Source organism: Salmo salar, chromosome ssa01 (assembly GCF_905237065.1).
Source record: "Salmo salar chromosome ssa01, Ssal_v3.1, whole genome shotgun sequence".
NCBI lineage: Eukaryota > Metazoa > Chordata > Actinopteri > Salmoniformes > Salmonidae > Salmo > Salmo salar.
The window spans coordinates 40,514,823-40,536,226 of record NC_059442.1 but is presented as its reverse complement, the minus strand read 5'-3'; the positions used below and the strand labels follow the sequence as shown (position 1 = coordinate 40,536,226).

Sequence of the window (21,404 nt, the reverse complement as noted above, 5' to 3'; positions counted from 1 at the left end):
AGTTACGTTTTATCACTTGATCAGCAAAGTATGAGATCTAAATCCAGGATCACGAAATATTGGGGAGAACGGGGTTGGTTGTCACACTTTATATCTTACAATGCTCTTTTCAATATTAGGAGAAGGACCAAGGTCTTGGGTTGAAATTGGAACCCTATTTATCGTCATATCTTATTCCAATATGGAGTTATTAGACATCAAACACACTTTGTCCAAGTGTGACAACCAGCCCGTGGGGTTGGATGTCACACAGTATGGGTGTGACATCCCCAATGCTAATTAAGATGGTAGTTACCACATGGCTTGACCGAGGAACTCAGAAATTGGTTAGAAATATAGCTTTCCCTTTCCTTTTTTTCAATGAACATAATTGTTCATCGATACATAATTAAAACATTTACAAAGGAAATACAAATATATACACTCAATGGCCAGTTTATTAGGTTCACCCATCTAGTAGTGGGTTGGACCCCCCTTTGCCTCCAGAACAGCCTGAATTATTCGAGACATGGAAACTTTACTCAAGTATCAAGGGACCTAATGTGTGCCAGAAAAACATTCCCCACACCATTACACCATCAACCACCATCCTCTACCATTAACACCAGGCAGGATGGGGCCGTGGACTCATGCTGCTTACACCAAATCCTGACTCTGCCATCAGCATGACCCAATACGAACCGGGATTCGTTGGACCAGGCAATGTTTTTCCACTCCTCAATTGTCCAGTGTTGGTGATCATGTGCCCACTGGAGCCGCTTCTTCTTGTTTTTAGCTGACAAGAATGGAACCCAGTGTGTTCGTCTGCTGCAATAGCCCATCCGTGACAAGGACCAATGAGTTGTGCGTTCTGAGATGCCGTTCTGCACCCAACTGTTGTACTGTGCTATTACTTGCCTGTTTGTGGCCCACCTTTTAGCTTGCACGATTCTTGCCCATTTTCCTTCAACCTCTCATCAACGAGCTGTTTTCGCCCACAGGACTGCCGCTGACTGGATGTTCGTTGTTTTTCACACCATTCTCGGTAAACCCTAGACACACTGTATGGCAACTGCTCGGCATTTGACCGTAAGGCTCTACAGAGGGTAGTGCTTACGGCCGAGTATATCACTGGAGCCAAACTTCCTGCCATCCAGGACCTATATAATAGGCGGTGTCAGAGGAAAGCCATTAAAATTGTCAGACTCCAGTCACCCAAGTTATAGACTGTTTTCTCTGCTACCGCATGGCAAGCGGTACCAGAGCACCAAGTCTAGGACCAAAAGGCTCCTCAACAGCTTCTACCCCCAAGCCATAAGACTGCTGAACAATTAATAAAATCGCCACCGGACTACTTACATTTGCCCCCCCCCCCTCCCTTTTGTACACTGCTGCTACTCGTTGTTTATTATCAATGCATAGTCACTTCACCCCTACCTACCTGCCCTGTATCACACACTCCTATCATCCATCACGCACACCTGCCTTCCCTCGTCATGCGCATCAGCGATATTGGACTCACTTATCATCTGTTTATTACCTCCCCTATATTTGTCAGTTTCCCTGCTCGGTTCCCTGCTGATGCATTGATTGTCTTTTGTTTGTGTTATCTGTTTGCTGTTGCTGTTCCTGTCTCGTTCCATGTCCATTCTTTATTAAATATTTGACTCCCCGTACCTGCTTCGTCATTCCAGCATCATCCCATGTGACACTTGTTGTATTCGGCGCATGTGACAAATAAAGATTGATTTGATTTGTTGTGCGTGAAAAGCCCAGGAAGCCGGCCGTTTCTGAGATACTGGAACCGACACGCCTGGCACCGACGATTATACCACGCTCAGCCGGTATAAAGTTACATACATGGGATACTTTGGAGAATTTCAGAATATCTGGAATAGGAAAGGCAGAAATAAAACAATTGAATAAACATTCGCAGCCAGTCATCCAAAACATGGCCACTGTGACCCAACGACTGCATAGGGCTATGTGACTCACTGTCTGTAGGAGTGAACCATTTTCGTGAACGTGGTGGTGTATCTACTAAGTTGGCCACTGATTGTATCTTTTTTTTTGCGGGTCGTATAAAGGGGACCAAGGCGCAGCGTGTAGAGTGCTCATTTCTTGACTTTAATGAAGACACTTAAACAAAACGACAGCCAACAGTTCTGTCAGGTACACTTGACAAAACGGAAAACAACTACCCACTAAAACACAGGAAGAAAAACCCCTACTTAAATATGATCTCCAATCAGAGGTAACGACGACCAGCTGCCTCCAATTGGAGATCAACCCAAAAAACAACATAGAAATAGAAAACCTCCGGGCCATGGATCATCACAAGAGGCTTAGTGCCATGGATCATCTCTACAGGCGTCAGACCATCGATTATCACTGGAGGCTTTGTACGTGGAGCTGGAACCGGTCTCACTGGACTGGGGAGACGCACTGAGGACCAAGTGCTCAAAGCAGGCACCGGCCGTACTGGGCTATGGATGCGAACTGGAGGGAGAGTGCGAAGAACAGGCACAGGACGTACTGGATTATGGAGGCGCACTGGCGGGAAAGCGCGAGGAGCAGACACAGGACGTACTGGGCTATGGAGGCGCACTGGACAGAGAGTGCGAGAAGCAGGCTCATGCTCACCACAATAAGCACGGGGAGTTGACTCAGGCCTCACCCCTGGCCCAGCCAAACTACCCGTGCACCCCCCCCAAAAAGATGTGGGTGTCTGCCTCTCGTTCTTCCCAGGTAGGCTCCGATATCGCTTGATTACCTGGCTCCAAGTCCAGTTTCTTCTCTCTGTCCACTCCTTATGAGACCAGGTGTCCATTTCTGCCTGGGCACGCCGCTTGATCCAATCATGTTGGGTGTTCTGTAACGCGGGTCGTATAAAGGGGACCAAGGCGCAGCGTGTAGAGTGCTCATTTCTTGACTTTAATGAAGACACTTAAACAAAACGACAGCCAACAGTTCCGTCAGGTACACTTGACAAAATGGAAAACAACTACCCACAAAAACCCAGGAAGAAAAACTCCTACTTAAATATGATCTCCAATCAGAGGCAACGAGGACCAGCTGCCTCCAATTGGAGATCAACCCAAAAAACAACAACATAGAAATAGAAAACCTAGAACAAACATAGAAATAGAAAACATAGAAAAACACAAAACACCCCCTGTCACGCCCTGACCTACTCTACTATAGAAAATAACATCTTACTAGGGTCAGGACATGACAACCAATGAAAAACACAAATACCCTCCCCTCAATGTTTTATCATGCTGACATGAAGTAAGGTGGCCAGCTGGAAGAGTTCTTTCAAAGAAATCACACATTTAAACCTTAAAACTATCACACAGCGCCATTTAGATTGGGAGTAAGTAGCACTGTGAAAGCCAACCCGTGAGCCAACCCGTGAGACCCCAACCCCGGTCTCCCCTACTAGATATACAGTATCTAGAGATGTGTTCACTGCTATGAAATAATGTTGGCTTGTTCTTCTCAGGGACATCATTCAAATGTTACGTTCCTAATGGCACTCTATTCACTTTGTAAGGAAATGGGTGCCATTTGGGATGCACATCAAGTGTCAGTGTCCCTTGGCATCCATAACAACAGCATCGCTTTCAGTCTAAATATGTTTGTGTTTCATATACCATCTTCCTTACCCTTACCATTCAAAATGTTGAAATGTTGACTCTGAACAATATTTTTTTATAATGCACATTGTAACAAACACGTTACCAGTTAACACCCCCCAAAAAGTGAATTTTTTACGTGTGAAACATTAAATTTAAACATGTTATTCTCCTCACATATTAAAAGGTTGTGTTTAACATCTGAACTCTAAATGTAATACATGTGAAAATATAGTTTCACGTGAAATTTAAGATCAACATGTGAAAACAGCTATTTTATATGTGATTTCACATGTTTTTTTTTTTAAGGGCATACAGACAATTCTTGCTCGGGGACTTACAATAACAGCACATACCAACTCAACTCAACACACACACACACACACACACACACACACACACACACACACACACACACACACACACACACACACACACACACACACACACACACACACACACACAGAGAGAGAGAGCTCAGGGACAATGACATCTTACAGAGTTCATTTCCTGCAATCTGCAGAGGTAACATTATATTAGTGTCTGTCTGAACAGCTCAGAGCTGGTGACGTATCGAGTGTGGTCTCTAACGTTCACAGAACTACCTCCTGGGGGGAGAAAAGGGGGATTCCTGGGATGTTTGAATGAATAATTCTCACACTCGAGCAGAACATACAGAGAATCTCTTCTCTTTGAATGCTTCTTCATTGATATACATGTATAATTTATGTGATACTGTAACTGATGTTCTCACACATACCACAAGCCAGACACATTCCTGAGGTGTATTAGAAAAGTGACAGAGTGATATTTGTTGTATTGCATTACCTGCAAAGATGATATAATCAAAGGTATGACCTGTTCTTTAAATGGCATGTGACACTACAACCTCCCTGAATGTCTAGGGGCCCTGCAGACATCTCCCCCAAAAGATATTGCACAGATTGGACATTGTGGTGTAGTCGACAGGATTGAAAACTGTGACATGTATTCCAGTTCTTTACTGTAAGGTGTTTATGACTGGTTGGTTAACTGGCTTTGGAGTTTTGTTGATTCCACATCAATAATGACAAATTTGTTGACATTGCATTCTGTTCATTTTAGTCCCCGTCCGAGATACATACTACTTACAATATTTTGAAAAAAAATGTAAGTTCCTTCTGGGTGACAACAAAAAGCATAAAGATAGAGAACTGAGATATAAATCTATAGGAGTTAAAACTCCCTAATGATTTTAAATGAGAGGACCAGAAAATACTGGTGGGAGGAGCTATAGGAGGACAGACTCTCATTGTAATGGCTGGAATGGAATTAATGGACAATGTCAAACTTGTGCTTTCCATATGTTTGATGTGTTTGATAAGGTTCCATTTATTCCATTCCAACCATAACAATGACCCTGTCCTCCTATAGCTCCCCCACCAGCCTCCTCTGGAGAAGACACATAGGCACCCTATGTAGTGCACTACTTTTGACCAGAGCCCTATGGGTCAATAGTAGTGCACTATATAGAAAATCGGGTTCAATTTGAGACAGCCATTGACCAGTGGGAGCCTGTGCTAGCTAGACCTTGTCAAAGCACTTTCTCTCACCCAGATAAATAATAAATATGGGCTAATACCTAATCTGTGGATCACGGCTCCATTATTCACATGCACAAACACAGAGAGAAGTTTCTAGGCATACTGCCGTCCAGTCCTGTTGATTTGAATTACAGTATCCCTGTTGACAAGAGATTGAAGAAAACACGTTTTCTTTGTCCCACAACTACTAACAAGTCAGTAGTGAGTTTTATATATGTTCTGACTGCGTCCCAAATGGCACCCTATTCCCTATTATGCACTGGTTTTAGTCAAAAGTATTGCACTCTACATGGAATGGGGTGTTCTTCAATGGGGTGTTCTCCAATGAACTACTAAACGGTTCCGTTACCGTCAATACTAGGAGGGGTTATGACATGATGTCATTACCTTTAATGATGCAATGCACATGTGTTCTGCAACATTCAGATGAGACACATCACGTAAAAATAGGTCATAGGTAAGTCATCTGAGATGACGTAAAAGCACATCACACTGTAATGAACCCATAGAAATCCCAGAGCTAACTAAACTAGCTAGCTACATAGACTGTTCACGTTGACCTCATAAAAGCGACCGCTTAGCTTGAAAAGTTTCTGTACCTCTTTTTTTGGGGAACCCCTCATTGTTCACAAGAGTACCGTTTCCCCTACCTTAAGCTTCGTTGAAGTTGCGATTCTGTTCTAAAGCAAGGTGAGATATAGAGACTCCCAGCCAGCCTGGCCTATCTTACTTTTTCCTTCTCCCCTGTGTTCTCTGGTCTTCCCCAGGTTCTCCTTCCTTCACGAGGCCTGGAAACCCGACCCTACTGCACCTGTGAGCTCATCGCTAGCTGGGCTTAGGGGTTAAATAAAAAGGAGAGGAAGTCAAAATCCCAACTGGAGGTGTGATGCCTGCCTGTGGAGGGCTGGTCCAGGGCTGAGGGGGAGTTGAGGAAGAGGGACAGAGGGAGTGAGAGGGTTAAGTTACACAGGATGAAGAGAAGGAAATGCTGAGGTGTTGATCTCACTGAAAAGTTGCTTGAGCTGCTGAGCAGTGGCCCCGGTCTCCTGCTCTCTCTCTGAAAGTTTACAAGTCGACTGTGCAGAACAAGGAAGGGGGAGCGCCACGGAGGACTGCGAGACTGCATGAATTTAGAGTCCCTGACAGCAGCCCTAGAGAAGGTAAAGAGCCAGTCTACCTAATTACCTGATGTAATGAGTATCTGTATGGGGAACCGTTAAATTGTTGCTGCATGCGCTTACGGGTGGACAATTAATTCAAATCTTTATGATCATTATTTCAATGTTTGCTAAGACATGTTTGGTAGAGGTTCGATAAACCTTATAAAAGTATGAATGGTGAAAACATAATGAACGACAAAACTATCCTCAGAGTTATAATCAATGTTACAGTACATTGTGATCAAATGTGAAACAAGAAACCATATTCAAAGTTATATTCAAAGTTATATGAAGATCACATGTAACACAGCATGTATTACGAGGAGTAACTCAAGCTGAAAGTGTTCATTTATAATGCAATACACATGCAAGGGTAGTTTCATAGATAGTTTGAATTCTTGCTGGCCTTTCAAGTATTATGTCCAAAGACATAGCGTGAAACACGTACTGTAGTTTTTCAAATATGTCTTAATATATCGTAAGGCTCACAGATTTGCCCTGTAGATGGAAATACGGAATTATCCTATTACTTAATTTATTTTGTTGAGTGAATTTCCTCCTCAATTCCGTGCTAGTGTTTGGAGAATAAGACCACAGAATATATTTAAATATATATTTTTAATGACTTGTCTTAATTTGTAAAGCCTATATGGTGGTATTTTATTTTTTATTTTACTTTATTTTACAGTACAGTATTTTCTAGGTATTTACAAATAAAATACTTGTTACAATTGTAACTACACAATAACAACATTAATTACTAGTTTATTTAATCAAGCACTGCCGTACCATTTGAAACCAGCTTAACATGTAGTTACAAATTCAAGTTTTTTTGACGTAAGTACCGTTACTATCATACAATCTCCTATTGGAAACAGTACTGTAAAATACAGCGATACCACAAAATGCAATTCATTGAAAATACACAGATGTCATCTAGTCTGATGTAATGTATTGATGTAAGTTCTTTAAATCTGAACATGAATTCAGAATAACTACAGACGGGCCACAGTCCATGAAATCCGTATAACTGTTCACCGTTTCTCCACTTCTGGGAATTTTGTTCACTGGAAAGGGATTACCTTGATTTTGACAGTAGCTTACAGGCTCAGTGGCAAGTAAAATTCTGTATTTCATATTACAGTACATCTACAGTAATATAAATAAATACAGTATCAAAGCAAGTACTGTGTAATGACACACAATACAATACCATATAATTGACTGTATTGTACTGTAAAAAAGTAAATGTTACTGTAATCGGAATGAAGGAATGAATGAATGAATGAAATTCATTGAGGACAGGAGTTTGTATTTCACAGTATTTTACTGTAATTGTAAGGGATTGGTGCGAGCAGGTTGGTTGCTAGGTAAAGTGTTTATAAACATTACAGCATACTGAAGGTCTAAGCCTTTGGGAGGGTGTTTTACCAAGCCAACATATGGAATTATTTTAAGATGGTCATACCATGGATCATTTAGCTATTTGATTTAGAATTTTATGACCCCTGTAGGTATCAACATTTTTTATAATTATTTGGCCTTTACTACTATAGCCCATAGAAACGCATTGAACAACATATTAATAAATGGCAAAACAGACGGTCCAAAAATAAATCATAAGGAATAGCTTTTAGTTTTTTGGACACATATTTAAGCACTTTTTTTGTTGGCTCAAAACTACCTCCATACTTCAATTTTTTTAATCAGGATCAGCTTACGTTCTGACGAGTCCCATGGTACTTGTGGGGGTCGGAGAGCAAAACGGAGAAAACAATCATGTTTGTGAGAATCTCATCTTTCCATATTAGTTTGAAGCCCAAATGTTCCGGACGCTACATATTAGTTTGTAGCCCAAACGTTTCCATGAGAAGACCAATTTTTGGGATATCTCATGGTCTGACAAACACCGCTGTAGCTCAGCCACCTTCCACCGCCAGATGTGAAAGGCAGACATAGGCGGATGTGGTGGATTGAGACGCAGCCCATGCGTCAATAGACACTTAAGGATTTTAATGATTATTTGGTGTTTTACAGTATATTACTTGCACATCTAGCAGCCTAAACAAAGGCTTCTAAACTGACAGCAACTACAGGGCAAAACAGACTAAAAGGACATGGCAAAATCCTCAACCATTTAAAGATGCACTATGCAGAAATCGCTCCGCCATTTCCTGCTTGCAAAATGTCTAATAGTTTGCCTAGTTTTAGGTTATGTGACAAAACAAGCAAGTATAGTGTAGAGAATCATTGTACCATCTAAACCATTAAAAAAAATTATAACCAAAAATAATTAATTGTCAGAGGTTTGAAGCTGGTGTACAAAACAGAAAGTAAAAGACACAAAAACTAAACCTGAATAACGAAATGGGGGTTAAAAAAAGATACAAAATTAAGAAAAAAATAAACTTGACAACAGGAAGCATAGAAAAAGATCACATAAAACATATCTACTGCTTCTTAATTGCTTTCAATGAGAATGACAGATCTATAACAAACATTTCTATGTAAATTTGGTCATGTCGCCCAAAAAGTTACACATTGCAGCTTTAAGATTTAAGACTTGCTGCCACTCCAATCTGTCCCCTATACATTTTAAAATGCTGGGGCACTATAACCACATAGGAGTTAAATTCACTGTTGCAACAAAGATAGCTTCTTATAAGGCATGTCTCAAAATATGTTAATTATCCGAAAACAACAATAACATGCACTCACTAGTGGTCAAAAGGTTTTTGTTGTTCCAAAAATACGGTAATGTACTTTATTCTGTGGGGTGGAATTACAGTACCATTTGAAACGCAGCATTTCTTTCCCTGCCCACAACAATTCCCCACAATGCATCCTAATGTTAAGTATGCTGCATTAAAACATTTCAGAGTATTTTACTGTTGATAATATACAAAATTACCGTATAATTTACAGTTTTCCATTACAGTGTGTAACGTGTATGCTAGGAATCGGGAAGCAAGTACAGAGAGTGAACAAAACAAGAAACTCAAGTAGCGTGCGTACATACATACATGAAACACAGAGTCAATAACGCCTGGGTAAAGAACCAAAGGGAGTGACAGATATAGGGGAGGTAATCAGGGAGGTGATGGAGTCCAGGTGAGTGTCGTGAGGCGCAGGTGCGCGTAACGATGGTGGCAGGTGTGCGTAATAATGAATAAACTGGCGACGTTGAGCGACGGGGAGCGGGAGTAGATGTGACATGACATAGTGTAGCTTGGAATAGTAGATTTAAAACAACAGACAGAACCAGATCAAAATCTTACATGAGTTGTTTCCTTTGTCAAAAGGGGAATAAAATGAAAGTCTCAATGGGGGTCTTCACTACTAGGCCTCTTGAGCATTGTACGGATAGGCTCTTAGAAGAGTTCGGTGTGTATATCTACTGTATGTGTTTGCAAGGGCATATGTGTGGGGGGGGGGGGTTGTGTTTGTGTGTGTGCATATTGCATGTCTCTGCTTTCCTAGTGTGTTTGCAGTCCATCCGCTTGTCTTTTACAGTGTTTTGATCAAAGGTGAAACCACAGTTATGGTTGCTATCCCATCAGAGCCTCTTTTTAGCTGTTTGCCCTGCAGTTCTATTTACTGACATTAATTCATTCAAATACTACCTCAATCATTAAATCCTGGACAGAGCTGTTCAGAGAAATAGTACAATTCTGACAGACCAGAATTTGAATACATCTCACAACTGTATTGTGATTCAATAGGATGATTGTTGTATTTCTCTGAAGCTGATTGACCAGTGGAAGAGCTTTGAAAACATCTCAAGATCAAAAAGAGCTTTTGTACTGTTCTACAAAAATATGACATGGAGTAGAATACAAACTTTTACCAGCAGTTTTTGTTTTGTAGTTTTAGGTTTGTTATATCTAGTGCCTGAAGAAGTTTTGGAAAATGTATTTACTAGAAAAAGCAACAGTTTAAATGAATCCTATGGCTCCCAGCCACTTATATTGTGATGAAAATTAATTTATGTTGGCTACAACTCTGTATGTTGACAAAAGCAACAACCCATTCTGGGGCTTTCACTTTGCTTATGCCACAGAAGTCACAGTGGATTTACGTGTTGTGAGACATGTGACAGTGACAAAGTGCGGCATAACAGTTTCATTGCTGGTCGGGTTGCTGTGGACAGGTCACCTACTGTACGCCACTGTAGTTGTAGAAAGATAAAACACAAACATTCACATACAGAAACACAATACACATGCATGCGCACGTGCACACACACAAACAGTGAATACTTGCTGAAATGGCCCATTGACAGTACAGTCATTGGGTACCTAATGACTACAAGACTTAATGACTATAGTACAGTATATCTTTAGATCTCCTCTCCCCGGGCAGGGCTGGTTTGAAGCTGGTTCCCCTGGCTTTGGAGACAGGTTAAAGGGGCTTCCAGAACAAGGACAGAGCTGAAATATGTAGTAGCAATACTTTGTAGTAAATGGATGGTTCCAGGGGTATTCTCTTTCACAAATGAGGGGAGACGTATTGAGGCTAAGCAAGGACTTGGGCTCTTAACTCCAAACTGTGAACAATGACAGGGCATACATTTTTTGGGGTCTCTTGTTAGCTGGTCACAAAGTGCCTTGTCCTCATGTCATGCTTCTGGTTTTTAGTTTGTTAAATTTTACTTCCACTCAGGGCAGATCTCTAAAACATACAGATGGCCCACATGAAAAAAATTCTACAGTATACTATGGTATAAATACTATAGTATAAATACTATAGTATTCCCTGTAGTATTTTTGCAGACTTTACTGTAGCATTCACTGTAGTGTTTTTGTAGATTTTACTGTAGTGTTTACTGTTGTATTTCCAGTTACCTATAGTATAAATACTATGGTAATTAATGTATTGTTCTTGAGGATCGTACTATACTGTAGTATTTACTATAGTGTTTTGTTTTATTATCTTTGACATAGAAGTGGAGAGTGTGTTTGTGTGTGTGTGAATATGTGATCTTTCTATAACCTGGAAGGATTTTTTAAACATTTTTTGTTTCTATATATGTTTTTGAAACAAAGTAGCATAATTAATCTAATGTTAATCAAGTATAATTAACATATATTTTTCTAAACTCCAGTTTAGATGCTTTAGGTAGTTTCACATCTTATACTTCCCAACCCGGCAGTCAATCTGAAATCAGGTTGTGGTTTAATAAAAATTCCAAATGCTAGATATCCCCACTCTGCCTTGATTGCAATATGAATTACACATCACTGTCACGGTTGTCGTAGGAAGGAACGGACCAAAGTGCAGCATGTGGGTTGTTCCACATTTTATTTTCACTGTGAAACTATGAAACTAACATCATACACATAAACTAAAGAACAAAAAACAAAAAACAACAAACCGTGACGCAGAGGTGAAACATACACTACTCAAAATCAATCTCCCACAAACCCAAGTAGGAAAAACACCTACTTAAGTATGAGCTCCAATTAGAGACAACGATGACCAGCTGCCTCTAATTGGAGATCATCCCAAACAAAAAACCAACATAGAAATACAAAACTAGAACATAACAACATAGAAAAACTAAACTAGAAAAAAAAAACTGTCACGCCCTGACCTACTCTACCATAGAAAATAACAGCTTTCTATGGTCAGGACGTGACAATCACTTTGCAATCCATCATAATGTGACTTTCTGAAATACTTGTTGTATTGTGTTAAGTAATTGTATTTTAATTCTAACATATCAGATTATAAGCATGCTTAGTGAATTCAACAGCCATGTCTGTCATTAACAAATACAGTCATTGGTGGCAACTATACAATTTACTTGAAAGGCAAGGCACTCTTGAAAATATGCAAATAAGCCTTTACACTAAGCAGTCTGTTAATTTAATTCAGAAAAGTGTGGACCCATATAGACACTGGACCAGTGTTAAATGTAACACTGTCCATGTTGATTTAACACTGGAGAATTTGCTGTGTACACATTATTGAGGGATACTACAGTATGTAGTAAAGTATTCTACAGTATACTACAGTTTACTATAGACTTTTATAGTAAGTACTGTAGTATTCTATAGCAAACTGTAGAAGTTTTTCAGTACGAGACTGAATAATTTCACACCTAACTTTAGAGAGTTGTCTGGGTTTTTCTATGAAGCATATAGTGAGTAGATATCATCAAATGAAGCAAAAAAAACGGTCTCATATTTAGGTCTTTACATTTTATGATCAGGCTAGATAGAGCATATCAACTGTAATATACAAGATTACTGTTGAATTGAATTGAATCGGCTGAACTGTATTCCATTGAGGAGATATCTAGCTCAATGGACCAGACAATATATTTCTTAGCAGGGGGCTCCAGCTTCTTTCTTCGGTTATTCAAATTACCAAATTATTTATTTATGCATTTATACTGTTAGCACCTCCCACTGAGACCAAGCCAGTGGTTCTGAACAACCATTAGCCTTGAATCCTCTACTCTCCTCAAGGGTTGAAAAAATACTAACTTTCCCCAAATTACCAGGTTTTCCAGAAATACTGGTTGGATGATTCTGGATTTCCTGCTTTTTCCACCCTGATTCTGGGAATCTTCTAAATGGGATTTCTGGAAAACCTGTGAATTTGAGGAACGTTACAGAAATTTTGCAAACTTAGCCGAAACTGAAGATCAACCCATCCAATGCAGCATTAGCTCTGTAATAACTGGGCTATGTTAAAAAAGGTTGTTAACGATCCGCTGGTGTATTTCAGATTTTCCAAAAGCATGAACTCCAAACGAGTTCCAAGATGGTAAACATTAGACTCTTGCTTCGCTCCTAAAGAATTTGTTGTGGTGTCGGGGCACTTGGCTAGAAAAACATATTAGCATCATTCCAGAGGCAGAGGAGGAGGGAAATGAAAACAGGAGAAAATGACTAAATTCACTTTAATGGGCATTTCAAAGAGGTTTGGGAGAGTAGGGGTTGGCAACCGGTGGGTTGGATTCTACTTTTGTTTTACATGATGCTGCCAAGAAACAAAGAGAAGTGGAAAAGTTTACGTCTGCCAAGTGGGTGTGATGCTCTGCATCTTTATTAAAAGCTTAAATCCAAATCAGCTCCATTTGGATTAGACCTCATTCCTGCAGGCCACATTTTTTAACCCCCATTAGTGGTTAAGCCTAACTCCTACATACGTTCAGCCTGTTGGCATCCTTGGAAACAGATTATAAACCATACATTTAAAGAATGTTATGGAACAAACAAAATGATGCAATGGTCTATAAACAACATTTCCATTTTTACTTCCAGGCAAGAAAAAAACACAAAAAAAAAACACTAAGAGACAAAGGGATATAGAGATAACCAAGATTAGAACAGTAGAGGCCACACTAAATAGAAAGCATTTCATGCAAATTCCCATTGACTGAGTGTCTGAGGATCTAGGGATCTGGTCAAAAGTAATGCACTAAATAGGGTATAGGGTACCATTTGGGACATTCACAGGGCTTTCTCCTCCTGTCTTAAAGTGGAGGTATGAGCCTGGTTGACCCAGGTCAAATTGCAATGCCATGCTTAGTTGATTACCTGGCGGAGGCTGCTGCTGTTTAGTAAGTGGATCCCCTAACCTTGTGTCTTTCACATTAAAGGGGCCTAGCGCTGGTGGCAGACCAGACGGAAGACAAAGCATCGACCTCAGCTGAGCTGGGAGGGGAAAATAGAGAAAAAAAAATAATTGCTAAAGCTCTCTCGCAAGCACACATAGAAACAGACAGTGGTGCAGTGGTCTAAGGCACTGCACCGCAGTGCTAGCTGTGCCACTAGAGATCCTGGTTTGAGTCCAGGCATTGGTCCAGCGTCGTCTGGTTAGAGGGAGGGTTTGGCCAGCAGGGATGTTCTTGTCCCATCGCGCTCTAGCGACTCCTGCGGTGAGCCGGGTGCAATGCATGCTGACACAATTGCCAGGTGTTTCCTCCGACACATTGGTGCGGCTGGCTTCCGGGTTCAGCGGGCATTCTGTCAAGAAGCAGTGCGGCTTGGCTGGGTTGTGTTTCGGAGGACGAACGGCTCTCGACATTTGCCTCTCCCGAGTCCGGGAGCTGCAGCAATGGGACAAGACTGTAACTACCAATTGGTTACCATGAAAAATGGGAGAAAAGGGAACAAAATAAATAGAAAAATCTAAAATTATACAATTAAATCAAAAATATAAATTAAGAAACGAACACACACAATCTCTGAAGGGATGTCTCGCTCCGCTCTCCTTTTCTTCTGTAATCAGAATTTTCATATTTTTTTCAGAATAGCCAATGAGAGCTAACTGTCAGTTGTGAGAAGGGCACACAAATGGTTTAGCCCTAGGCATGATGCAATGGTGTAGACAGAGCCAGTGGGTGACAATCAGTGGTTTAAGAGAGTTACAGTGCAGCTAAGAGTATAAATGCTTATTTTAGGTAGCTCTCTTAAACCACTGATTGTCACCCACTGGCTCTGTCTACACCATTACCAAAACTTACCTCAAATAAGCATTATTATACTCTTAGCTGCACTGTAAGTTTTGGTACATTTTCAATCCCAGTTTGAACAAAATAACCTGTGTAGCCTATTATTTGTTGTCTTCAAAATTACTACAACCATTCAATCATGCAACCCAAAAGCATTATTGTAACAGGTCATGTAGTAGGCTACATTAATCTCTGAGAGGTAATCATTTTGATTGTGATTTGTAGCTGAAGGCGGTGGTTAGGGAGCAAACGTGTACATAACATTGCACACTCCACAGGGCATGTGGAGATGATTATGTTGATAGAGAACATCTATAGCCCTCATCTGAGAAACCAGATGTAATATATGTGTGTGGATGTTGGCTCAATGGACTTGTTTGGTCGTTTTATTTATTTATACTGTACACACAAGAAAGCAAGCAAGAATGCATACATGAACACATGCACACACGCACGCACACAAATACAGTACACACACACAACTGTATGTACCATAAAATGACATACCACAGAGAATGTTTTGGGGAAAAGCGTTGTTTGTTTATGCTTGTAAATACTGTTGTCTGGACAGAAATTAGAAGTTTGAAATAGTTAGACAAATTGAACTGTGACACAAATTGAGAACTGTGAGAACCTTTTTAAAAAATATCGCTGTTATTGCGGCACAGTTAAATCTTATCCACACCCACTCTTCGACGCTTATGAATACAGGGAGGAAATGATGGAATAGTAAGAAAATAAAGAATAAAAGCCACAACACATGTAAAGCACATTTTCAAACTTTGTGTTGTTTTGATTATATGCACATTGGTGCCAAAACCCGAATTTGATATTTGGAAGCATAACTCAAGACTCTGATTTCTCCAATTGACATCAAAGATTTAAGCAAAGGTCTAAGTTACACGTGAATATCTCAAGATACCATTTGGCCCATTAGAAAAGTTCACTTTTTAAAAGCTTTTTGAAAGTCTGTTTTACCTCATAAGACCAGGATGAGATAAGTGTTCCCAAATTGACTTGCCAAAGTCTATGGAGAGATCACACACTTGGCTTACATCTCTTTTTTTGGTTGTTCTCATGACTATTCAGTCATGTTAAGTATCAAATCATTAAAAGTCCATATCCCAGTGTCAATATCAAGTCAAACTGTATTATAATGTAATGATTTCAATATGGTATAATACAAGCCAGACTATAGCCTATGGCAAGTTTAAAACTACCTGGACCAGTGAAATTGTGAAAGTCTGCTCTGAGTTAGTTTGTACTCCCTTTTGCACTGCATTGCTTGTTAGCCAAGTAGTTTGTGCTAGCCGGGGAGGGCTTGTCAGAACATAAGTCACAAAAGCCTCACGTACGTGGAGACCCAAACTGTCCTATTCCTAGCTCATCCTCTGTTCGATGTAGTGCACACTTCCACTCTATTCTTCAACACATTTTGTGAAGTAGTTCATATGTGCAGCCGCTCGTATATCTTGTGACACGCATGTGCTGGGATCGGTCATGCCCGTGTGTAAGCCACTCACAGGGATGAGAGCAGAAGTGGGAACAACGTCAATCTCCATTTGTTCAGCTGCTGAGAGACATGATTAAGTGGCACAGATATGATCCAGAGAGACGCCTCACTCTGAGCCCCTAGACCCAACACACATGTACACACACACACACACACACACACACACACACACACACACACACACACACACACACACACACACACACACACACACACTGTACCCACACATGTACATGCAGCACACACACATACCAGCCACACACACAATGTGACGGCTTGAGTTTCAGACCCTGGGTAGATTGACTGGCCGCTACTCCCTGTCCTGATTTATTGTTGCAAATTCAAAGATTCCAAGAAGTGAGTCAGTTTTTGTTGGCAAGGCAACCGCCCAGATCGGTTACAGGCTGCACCACGAGCCCCCGCTGCTCGCTATTTTCATGGTACACACTGTATCAGCCATGAAATGATACCACCACTAAAACAATATTCATTAATTGAGATTGCTGCAATACTTCAGGGTTTTGGCTCTGGGCCCTGGAACCTGGGGCTGTCCGGTCAGACCTCCAGTGAATTCTCCCAGGCCCTAGCCTGAGTGATGGCTGGGCTGGCAGGGATCAAAGCAGAGGATTGTAGTTCTTGTTGGTGCGATGTAGGCTACGGTACAGTAATTTAACCTCACTGAAAACACAGGTTATCACAGAAATGTTCCTAGCATTGGCTGGGGTTTTCTGATTACATTGAGTACATCTCGGCACAGCCTCCCTCCATGGCAAGGACCCTGCCCTGCCCTGGCATAGGGCTTATGATGATGAAAAACAAAATAAATACAAATGAACCTACCTGAAAACAAATGTGCTGCCAGGAGTGGTCATACTGTATGTGGGTCAAGTTTTTCCATGACCATGCAACATCAGCCCAAAAAAAAAAAAAGGTCATAGGCACATCTCCTGGACCTATTTAGGACCCCTCTCTAGTAAAACATTTGTTTTCAGCTTTGTTAATCCAGATTTGTTTCATTTCTTTTCTTCTGACTAGACACGTTTTTGATCTTGAACAGCCGTAGTACACTAGCCCCGTCCCTGGGTGTATCTGCTCTCATCAAGAAAAACTCTGGAACTTAGGGAACTATAAGAGTTTTACCCCATACGGTTACATTCTCAGGGATAACTCATGGAACTACTAATGGCCACTCCTGAAAAACACATTTGTCTTCAGCTTTATTTGTTTGTATTTGTTTTATTTATCTCCTATGTATAAATACAGTTATGCTCTACAAGTCAAGTCCCTGGGCTTTCCGCTGCGCTGAGGCGAGGTGAGGCGAGGAGGACACTCCCCACTAAGCATTTGACTTCAGGCGACGTCTTTTGCACTTCTTTTTTTGGTCCTTCCTCTTTTTTGGGGTCTTTTTTTGGTGCGGTCCCGACCGGCCTTGAATTCAACGTCCACGGACGTCTAGTTTTGGTCCAGACCGGACCAAATCTGAATCAATCATAAACATCTATGTTTCACGAATTTGGACAGCACAATACAGTAAAGCACATCAGAGTACAGTACATTGCAGTACACAGTACAGTAAAACAAGTAAAGGACAGTAGAGTACAATACAGTACAATACAGTAGAGCATACTACAGTACAGTAAAGTAAAGAAAAGTAAAGTATGCTGTACTATTTTGTGACCTACTTTACTCTAATATGCTGTACTCTGCTGAACTAAACTGTACTGTATTGTACTGTACGCTACTGAATTCAACTATGCTGTATTGTGCGGTACTCTACTATAGTTTACTGTAGTATTCTCTACTGTACTCTACTGTACTCTAGTCTAATGCAATTAAACTATATTGTACTGTAACGTACTGTACTGTACTCTACTGAATAAAACTCTACTGTCCTGTACCGTACCATATTGTACTGTACTCTTCAATGTTCTACTATGCTCCACTGTACTAAACTGTGCTCTACTGTACTGTGATGTTAATACTTGTGAAACATAACCTAGGCGTCTATGATTTGTTCAGGTTTGGATCTGGTCCTCACCGACCAAATGTGTACTTGGTTGGGGGCTAATTAGAATAATGCCCAGCATGCTTTGCAAGTGTTTGTTTTTGCATTTATATTTTGGTCATTCAAGTAGACGTTCTTATCCAGAGTAACTAAGGTAGAAAAACAACATATTACAGTCATTGCAAGAAAACAAAATCTGTTATTGTAGTTGAAGTGGTCTGTTGGTTTATTCTGTATGTTGGACTACTTCGAACATCCTCACTTCCAGTTTTAAAGCTTTTGAAAAAGATGACATACATTAAAGGCATGTCATAGATGGGAGCAATAATTCATGTTTTGTTGCAATCTCCAGTTGGCTCCTCTTTCCTATTAATTGGTTTGGAAAAATATTATTGATATAATGTTTACTGAATTGAGAACGTATGTCAGTTGAAATTTGGCCATAGAATCAATGACCGTAAAAAAACGTATTTTCAATGTCTGTAAATGACATTGTTTCAACGTCAGGAAAATACATCTTTTTACATTTCATTCAGTACGTAAAATACACCTGATTTCAACATCCAGAAAAGATGTACAGTATGTTCACCATTCGGAAAATAAATGTTTTTGACTTCCGTATAAGACATAATTTCAACGTCCGGAAAGACGTCTTCTTACCTTTCATTCAGCACCTGTGATGTCGACATCTGAAAAGACATCTAAAATATATTTTCAACGTAATTTTGCTTATTGAGTCTTGGCTGCAGGTATAAAGACGTGGCCCAGGAAGGTACAAATCTCCAGTTACAAACACAGTTGTCCATCACAACTTGGTCTATTAAATACCCCTGGAATGACATGGTGGAGTACAGCTAGCAGAGACCGAGAGGGAGGAACGTGTCCTCCCTCTTTATCGCCCGGGGGAAAGTGCTCCTGTTAACGCCATTTCTTTTTTCCGCCGGGGGTCTTCCCTTTCCTTTCCGCCTGATGGAATGAAATGAGTGCACACCAGGGTCCTATCAAAAGTAGTGTGCTCTATAGTAAATAGGGTACCATTTAGGATGCAACCGCAGGCACAGTTACATGATGTATGGTGGCCTCTGTGAGGCAGGCTATTTTAGGGGGAGTGTGCCCATTAGCAAGGCTTTTCTGACTGTGTCGTAAATTAGGACACAGGGTCAATGCAAGGCATTTTATGTATAGGTAATGTACACTCACACAAATGAGCTAGCTAACTAAACACAGGCCAGCTCTCTGTGTTTGCTGTCTACGCATTCCCATTGTCCCATAGAGGGCTATAAAAATATAACCATAAAAACGTGGGAAGAGAAGTCCACATTTTGAAGGGTAAAGGGATTTTAGTTAGAAAAATCGTGATTTGGGAAGCAAAGAAATGCATATCAAAGTAACTGTCCAAAGTACAAGTTTTCAGTAGACACAGATTGAGAAGAGGAGAGCTGTTGCCTGTGTTCTCAAGCCAATTCATATGTGTTACAGGACATGGAAACAAACTATGGTAAGCCACTATTTAAATAAGTAAACCGTTTCACATGTAGAACACATTGTAGAATATTTTACTTAAAGCTAACCCAACAGAACTTAGTCCATGTCCTAGAAATAGCTTTACTGTGACATATTGTAGATAAGACACATGAATATGCATCTTGGCAGACTCAACTCAGTGCAATTAAGTTATCTGCAGTGGCAGGATATTATCCATGTTCTTGGACCAGAAGTCCCCACAAAATAGTAAACAAACAAAAAACAGACCAACAAGGGACATTTTGTTAGTCTCCACAAGGTCAAACGCTATTTCTAATGGGTTTAGTTTTAATGTTAGAATTTGTTAGGCTTAGAATTAGATTTAGCATTAAAGTTAGGAGCTAGGGTTAGTTAAGGTTAGGTTTTGTGGTTTATGCTGGTATCAAACCATGGGTTGCAACTTTCTGCCCTGTTTCTATATTGTACATCATACCGGTCTGGAGAGGGTAAGTTTAGGGTACGGGGTTAGGGAAAATAGGATTTTGAATGGCACTGAATTGTGTGTCCCAACCAGGTTAGTTAAACAAGACTGAGAGAGACAGAGAGAGACAGAGAGAGAGAGACAGAGAGAGAAAGACAGAGAGAGACAGAGAGAGACAAAGAGAGAGAGAGACAGAGAGAGAGACGGAGAGAAAGAGACAGAGAGAGACAGAGACAGTAGTAGAGAGAGAGACAGAGAGAGAGAGAGAGAGAGAGAGAGAGAGAGATGGAGAGAAAGAGACAGAGAGAGACAGAGACAGTAGTAGAGAGAGAAGGAGAGAGCCATTCGCTCTCCATCAGGGGGAGATCCCAATCTCACCCTCGTTCTGGAAAACAGATGATTTGTCTGTTTTCATCTCAAAGTATCATCTCCTAGCTCGCCCTCTGCATTGTGATGAAAGCATTTTGTCTGCTCTGCTGTGCAGCATACTGATGAGAGAGACTGAGGCCTTGGCCGTGGGCCTTGAACTGCATGGAAGTCCCTCAGAGTGGAGAGTGAAAATCGTTAGGAATCTACCTGTTCGCCTGCATGACTGTAAGCAGCATGATAACCTATCCTCAACCAAAACTGTGGTGGGGAGGAGGGGGCTACCCAAAAAGCGTTAGGTGTGTGTGTGTGTGTGTGTGTGTGTGTGTGTGTGTGTGTGTGTGTGTGTGTGTGTGTGTTTGCTGCGCATATTGATTGGTTTGGTAGGGTAGGGTGGTCTAAGGTCAGAAGTGGTAGAAATCCAAGCTAAAAGCTGACAAATTAGTTTGCCATTTTGAGAATTTCAAGGGCAGCAGGGACAGTACTGAGACTAGAAAATAAGATCTCTGGCATGTGGATATTTTTCTCCAACTTTCTCCGCTTAGGGAAACTTTCTTGGCATGAAATTATTTCACAATAAGTTACAATATCTGATGCTGGAATGCTCTTTCCACCTTTAATTTATATCAATTCAATTCTCTAATGTTTTATGTAGAGAAATACACTTGATAAACTACACACTGGCTTTCATGCATATGAAGTAACCAATTTTAACAATTTCAACCACAGTTTTAAGAACTGTGTAACA

The 21,404-nt window shown here is 40.6% G+C and overlaps 1 protein-coding gene across 2 annotated transcripts in view; it reads left to right on the top strand.

Moving 5' to 3' along the window:
• Positions 1–6,154: 6,154 nt before the first annotated feature.
• Positions 6,155–21,404, top strand: part of si:dkey-87k14.1 (leucine-rich repeat transmembrane protein FLRT2) — a 57,769-nt gene continuing 42,519 nt past the window's right edge. For both annotated transcript variants that reach the window (XM_014195022.2, XM_014195001.2), the window contains exon 1: positions 6,155–6,360. The gene's annotated coding sequence lies outside the window, so the exon portion shown is untranslated. The remainder of the gene's footprint in view (positions 6,361–21,404) is intronic.